This window comes from Microtus ochrogaster, chromosome 6, assembly GCF_000317375.1.
Source record: "Microtus ochrogaster isolate Prairie Vole_2 chromosome 6, MicOch1.0, whole genome shotgun sequence".
Classification (NCBI taxonomy): domain Eukaryota; kingdom Metazoa; phylum Chordata; class Mammalia; order Rodentia; family Cricetidae; genus Microtus; species Microtus ochrogaster.
The window spans coordinates 16,955,114-16,962,726 of NC_022013.1; positions in this window are offsets into that span (position 1 = coordinate 16,955,114).

Here is a 7,613-nt window from a genome sequence, read left to right on the forward strand (position 1 = left end):
CTCGAACTCACAGAGATCCACCTGCCTCTGCCTCCCGAGTGCTGGGATTAAAGGTGTGTGCCACCACCGCCCAGCTGTTAAATGCATTATTAAAGGGTTATGGAAGCCAGAAATTGGAACTCGGTTGTTGAAATGTATTTGTCCCGCATATGTTCATAGGGATTGGCACTACTAAGAGGTTTCATCTACTTGAAGGAACTACTTGAAGGAAGTGTGGTCTTGATGGAGTAAGCTGGTTGACACGAGCCTTTAATTCATATCTTGAGGATGGAGGGAAGAAATTTAATCCAGACCACACCTTCTGGTTGTACATGTGTCACTCTAGATTGGGCTTTGAGGTCCTTTTCTCAAACTTTAATCACTGTAACAGGCTGTCAAACTCCTGTTGCCTACAAAATATAGGATACTCAGCTATTTCTCCAGCACCATGCCTGCTTACATGCCACTATGCTCCCTGGCCTGATGTACTGAACCTCTGAACTGTAAGTGAGACTTCTCAATAAAATATCTTCTTTATAAGAGTTGCCACAGTCGTGATGTCCCCTTACAGAAGTATTAAGCCCTAAGACATTTTCTAGATAGAATATCTATTTTGTAATGTTTATAGATCAAATATCTTCTTTATTCTCATAAATAAAAAAGACAGAACCAAATGTTAGCTATAGCAGTACTCTAGACATTATACATTAATAAAATCAGATGAAATTGGCATGGCAGAAACCTTGTAATTTTCAACATTAAGAATTTATATTTCTTTGACCTATTGTATTAGCTACTTTATTTATTATGGTGACAAAATATCCATCAAAGACAATATTAGCAAAGAAGTTTTGATTCTGGCTCACAGTCTCTGGGGCTACAGTGTTTCACCAGGAGGTAATAGTAGAAGAAACTTGAAGTAACTTGATCACATTGCATCCATATTAGGGATGACAGGAAATGAATGCTGGCTTTCATTACCTTTTATTCAGTCCTCATCTCAAGTCCATGGGAAGGTGCTCTTCACATTTGGTATCTGTATTCTTTCTTCATTCAAACATTTATGGAAACATAATCTTAGTATACACAGAATTGTGTTTCTATGGTACTACTAAATATCATCAAGTTGACTCTTCAGATTCAAAGATCTAGTAATAACAGCTCTAAACATTTTAAAACAAAGAAATAAGGCAAAACATGGTATAAAATATAATATACATTACACATGTGTCTATTCACCTATGTACATCCAGATATAATCACATACCTGTGTGCACACACAACATTGCAACTGTTCTTAACAATCAGTATGTTCTCTTAGTAATACTGCAAAACAACTGAGAGTTCCAAGTGCTACTGAACCAGATCAACTACAATAATTAAATATAATTGTGAGGTGAATAAAATTTTGACAACTGTGATTCTTAGTGTTAATTGCCAATTAATGATTCCTAGAACCACCAGTGAAACTGGTCTCAGCATACCTTTAGGGGATTCTTTTGACTGTATTAACTGATGAGGAAGGAGCTCTTAATTGTGGTTGGGACGAGGGCTATATAAGAGAAAAGTGAGCTAAGCAAATATTCATATATTCATTTTTATTTTCTTCTATCAAAATAAGAAGACTAGCTCCTTTAGGCACCTGCCTTTGGGACTTCACTGCCATGGTAAACTCTCCCTTACACTGCTTTTTCTGTGTGGCTTTTCTATGCTCTGGTGTTGTGGTAGTTTGACTGTAATGGCCCACATAAGTTCAGAGGGAGTGGCACTATAGGATGTGTGGTTTGTTGGAATAGGTAGGGCTTTGTTGAAGGAAGTGTTTCACTGTGGACATTGGCTTTGAGGTCTCATATATGCTCAAGCCATGCCCAGTGCCTCAGTTTACTTTCTGTTGCCTGCCAATCAAGATATAGCACTCTCATCTCTAGACCATGATTGCCTGACTGCCTGCCTACTTCCATGTCCCACCATGATGATACTGGACTAAATCTCTAAAAATATAAGGCACCTCAATTAAATCTTTTTCCTTTATAAGAGTTGCTGTGGTCATATTGTCTCTTCAAACAAGTATAATCCCTAACATGTGTGATGGCTTATGCCCCAGTTATTCTCTTTTTGAATAGTAAGGCTTCCTCTGTGCCATTAGAATATGGTAACACCAGGAGTTGATATTGTTGGACTGAGTTTTAAAGGGCTGGGACTGTTGATAACTGGGAAATTTGAGCATTAGACTGAAAATGTTTTATAAAATGGCCTTTATACTATAGAAATGTTTGATGAAAGGATATCATACACAAAAGTGATGTGATTTGAGTCCCAAATAACTGAGGATTTGTAATGGTTATTGCTGATTGTCAATATGACAAATTCTGAGAACTCCATGGGAGAGAGGCCTTTGAAAATGCCTGTGGGGACTCTTGCATTATAGTAAATGATGTGGACAGATCTATATTAATTATGGCTGAGACCTGGGTGGCATACATCAGAAATGCCCTTTTTTGTTTGTTTGTCTGTGACACTTCTTATTCCTGCTTCTAACCCTGTCACTCTTGCATCCTGAAATACAAAATTTACTTTTAAAACTCTTCATTGAAGAGAAAAGAGTCTCATGATAGTTAACCCTTCCTCTACAGGTAATTTTAAAAATTTTCTTGGGTTTTGAATTGTAATTTAGTTTCAGCATTTTCCATTCCACCTTTTCCTTCTAAATCCCCCATATACACATAAGAGAATCCTACTGATTCCATTTTAGTGTTGCTCACACACATGCTTAGGGCTAACCAATTGGGACTGGATAATCTATCAAGCACAATATCATTGAGTTAGATTGGTTCTTCCCTTTCCATGAGTCATTGATTAACTCTAGCTCATCATCCAGAGGTTGGGACTAGTGAAATTTCCTCCATCTATATTAGCAAGACAGGTGGTATTTGCAATATGCAAACCTCTTTTACTCAATGATATTGTTGAAATTTCTTGGTTGTGTTTTGTCTGTACTGCCCAGAAGAAACTATTACATTTTAAAAATACAGTGGGTGTCCTGGTTTTACATTATTGAATCCTCCAATGGTGTGTTTCTATACATGTTCATGCTGAGGTCAGATGATAACCTCAAGTGCCATTCCTCAGGTGGCATTCACTTTGTTTTGTGAGACATGCTCCCATTAGCCTAAAGTTTGCCAAATTGCTCAACTGGCTCTGTCTCCCAAGTGTTGTAATTATGAGTGTACACCACAATGTTTGGCTTTATTTTTACATGGTTTCATGGTTTAAAATAGAATAAACTCTGGTCTTTGGGCTTTCACATTTAAGACTTTTCTTAACCATCTCTCGAGTCAATGACATCTCCAAATGTTATTTATGGTTGGATATTTGTGTTACTGTGTCTTTTAGACAAACTGGTGGTTCTTCTGGCAATAATGACAAAATGACCATAGTGCCCCCCCCCAATTAGTCACTCAACATTCCTATTTATCAATGAAATTAGAAAGGGGAATACAGTGCTTTTTATGTTAAGCAGTCATGCAGACTGTCTACAGGTCATAAGTAGAAGTGAACAAGCAGTTGTATATTATAGGGTAAAAGGCTTTACATTTTCTCCAGTTTCATGATGCTTTAATCTTATCTAATGGTGCATAATAGCTAATCTACCTCAGGAAATCACTTTATATTTTTGAAACCTCACTTTCCCTTTTATGAGATAAGGAAAATAGACTCTACCAGAATAAATTCTTTTTAAAAATTATGTATATAGTCCATATAACACATTTAGAGGTTGAATTTGCCTCTAGAAACAAGGATGTAATATGAATAGGTCAGTGTCCGTGGTAACATTAAGAATAGTAAGGAATGGCTATCAGTCCCTTCTTAAATAATCCAAAAGTCTTTGAAAAAAGAGGTGGAGTATATGTATTCCATTTTGGAACAGACACTTGTAATCTCTTATTCTCTACACCTCAGCCAGCTGTGGGTCTCCCTTTTGATCATCATCTTCTGGCAAGGAGAAGCTTATCTGATGAAGTTTGAGAAATGCATTAATCTACAGGTCATTAACCATTAGTTTAATACTATGTACATTTAGTAGAATCATAGCAAATGTTTCTTTACTATGGTCTATGATGTGTCAAGCCATAGATTCCTTGCCTGTTTTTTTGGGCAATCTTTAAATTTAATCAGAAAGTAGTTAATTACTCCCATATCATTTTTGCTGATTTTGCACCAATGAGCATGTTTTGTCAGGTTAGTTATTACAGTAATTCACAGGGCTCACTCTAGGGTAAATTGATTACTACTCTTCTCTTCCAGAACTATGAAAACTAGCCATCCAGTGATGAAGCTTCCAAGACCATACGGCTGTTATTTCTACGTGTTCTGTGACAGGGTCTTTCTCTCCAGTTCTGAATGGTAACCAAGAACATTGACAATAGATTGTTGTGTTAGTGTGTCTTTGGTACCTTACTAGCTAATAACCACCATATAGATAATTCATTCCTGTCACTGGGGTTTATTATTATTTTTTGCTTCTGGTATCCAGTAGGGGCACTTTTGTCTGTTACAAATTAAACCTGTTTTGACTTTTTTGATCTTTTTTTCTCTTTCTTTCTTTCTTTCTTTCTTTCTTTCTTTCTTTCTATTTACATATCTATCTCTATCTATACCTACCTAAGATATGTCATATATTTATGACTTAACTATCATCTTCATATTTATCTTCTCTCTATCATATATTTATTTATCCTTTATCTAAATATCATAAATAATCCATCTGTCTATTATTTATATTTCTCTATCTATGATTTCCCTTTCCCACAGACAGGGAGATGAATTATATAATATTTATTTAACTTAATGGCCCAAGAGATTTTTACAATTATATTCATTTTACTGAATTCTTTTTTTTCTATATCTTGATCAAACATACAATGACAGATTAAAATTTTTCTCCTAACAATTTCAAGATACGTGCTTCCTAAAGGAAAATTCCTTGGCCATATAGTATTGATTTGTGAATTATTTGCAGCATAATTATAGTTTTTATATATTCTATTTAGTGCCTTTTTGTCAAGAATCAAACATAATGAAACCAACTCAACTTTGGAAAAAAAGATTCTTCTGTGTGGCCATGGACTATTGATGCTTACTGTGTTCTTTTTGTGTTTGTTTGTTTTTCAAGATATGGTTTCTCTGTAGCTTTGGAGCCTGTCCTGGAACTAGCTCTTGTAGACCAGGCTTGTAGTATGAGGGGCAGGCCACATCCTGCCACTCTGCTAGCTTAATCCCCAAAGTAACCACACAGAAAACGGTATTAATTAAATTGCTACCTGGCTATTAGCTCTAATTTCTTATTGGACAACTCTTACATCTTTATCTAACCCGTTTCTATTAACCTGTGTTTATCATTAGGTCATGGCTTACTGGGAAAGACTCTAACCAGCGGCCATCTCATGCAGGAGAATCATGGCATCTGCCATACTGCCCTTCTTCCCAGAATTCTGTTCTGTATTCCCCACCTACCTAATTTTCTGCCCTATCTAAAGACCAAGGCAGTTTCTTTATTCAATCAATGAAAGCAACACAAATACAGAAAGACCTCCTACACATTTCCCTTTTACTGTTTCAACAAAAAGGAAGGCTTTAACATAGTAAAATTACATATAACAGTCATCAAACAAGAATTACAGTTACAATATTTAGATCTATTTTATCTTTTATCATAACAATGGAAAACTCTAATGATGACTATCCATTCTTCAACTCCATCAAAGACTCCCGAAGGATATAATATTACCAAAGGAAACAAGAAATAAGCAACTTCTAAACTCTAGAAATGAAAGAAACATCTCTCTGCCTGTACAGCCACCCAAAGTTATTCTGTACCATTGGGGCATCCATTTTCAGCCTACAGGCCCATATAGTATGCAGCAGACATTTTCATGAAGCAGATAATTTTAAAAACAGTTCAGTCACTTTTTTGTATCCTGCAGAATGTCCCATAGACTCTTTCATGAAGCAGGAACCCCAAAATACCATCTCACCTTTAGGCAAGTTCAGCAGTCCTCTCTCTGTGGGTTCTTAATGTCCAGTTTATGCAACAGTCCAGGCAAGAGCAGTTCTTGCCCAGATGGCTAACCAACTCCATAAGGAGCTCCTTCCATGCCCATCTTCCTCTTGAAGTAGCTGGTGCTGCCAGGAACAGACATGTCTCATTGTCATAAAAAACCCTAAGTTATTAAAACATTCTAAATGCTATATTCTGAAGTCTTTGAAAGATATGAAGAATGCCTGTTTAACTGAAATATATCTCTATATATCAAGAAAATCTAACTAACATGACTGCAAGCTTGACTATTATTGATGATTATCTATTAACAACCTATATTTCCTAATTATACATTACATTTTAAAATGAACTACACAATCACAATACCTGAATCAAGAGCAGAAATATACATATACATATAACAAAATTGACCTTAAACTTGTATCTGTTTAGCAAAGTAATTTTTTGAGGGTGTTCACAGCAACATTTCAGGGGTGTGTGGTCTATCATGCCATATTGGTCTAGAAGCAATCCACAGGGTCTCATCTTCTGTAAAAACAAAAGAAGAACATCTTTTCAAAGCATCATATCCTTAGACCCAAATTCTGAAGTAAAAATACCTTTACAATATACATGCTGGTTTATCTTAGCCCATACAATGAAATGTTTCTCTGTATTTAATACAGCTCCTTCACAATCAAAAAAAATCAAAGAAAACACAAAAATACACATAATCTAGACTCTCTGTGAATTTTCCATTTTTATGTGGCTTATATATCTTTATGACTTTACTCTGTCTCTATGAAGACTTTACCCTTTTTTAAGCATTAACTTTATTTTAGGACTATATACTCTTTTTATTTTTCTCTCCCTAGACTATGTACATTTATCTAACAGTATGACCCATTTAAAGGTCTTTTATGTCTGAATCTGTCCTATTGTATTATCTTTAATTTTCTACTGTCTTGAAGAGCTTTTAAAATGCTAAGCTTTTAAGAATCTAAGCTGTGACATTCCCAGGTCAAACACAGTTACTGCCTGCTTGCCCCACCCAGTCCAACATGACCGAGCCGCTTGTGCCTCTGAGCTGTGCACTGTACCACTAGCATGGCAGAGCTTCTTGTGCCTCTGAGACGCGATGCCCCCCTTTCAGGCACTCTGTAGCACTTTATTCACAAACCCCATTTAAATACTCTGTCTCCCACAAGACACAGAGGTCATGCTGGCAGCATAGCCCAAAAACTGGTATTTCAAAACTGCCACTTTCTAGTAGACCTCATCCTGATGCCTACCCAGGCAGGGAGTGCCAAGCCACAGGCATGGTCTCAGGAACTTTGTTCCCAACCCTGAGTGAGCACACAAACATCTATGCCCACAAATGCTCCATAGCCGAAGACTGCACTGGCAGCAGGGCCCAGGAAGCCTTGTTTTAAAATGGCACGGCTTTTTTTTATTGTGGAGTCAGGAAAATCTCTCTGTGGTACACTGCCAAGCAAACAGCAAAAAGCTGTGTTAAACTTTGCTTTTTCTGCATTTAAAATTAAACTCTCTCAGGTTTTTTTTTTTTTTTTTTGGTTTTTTCGAGACAGGGTTT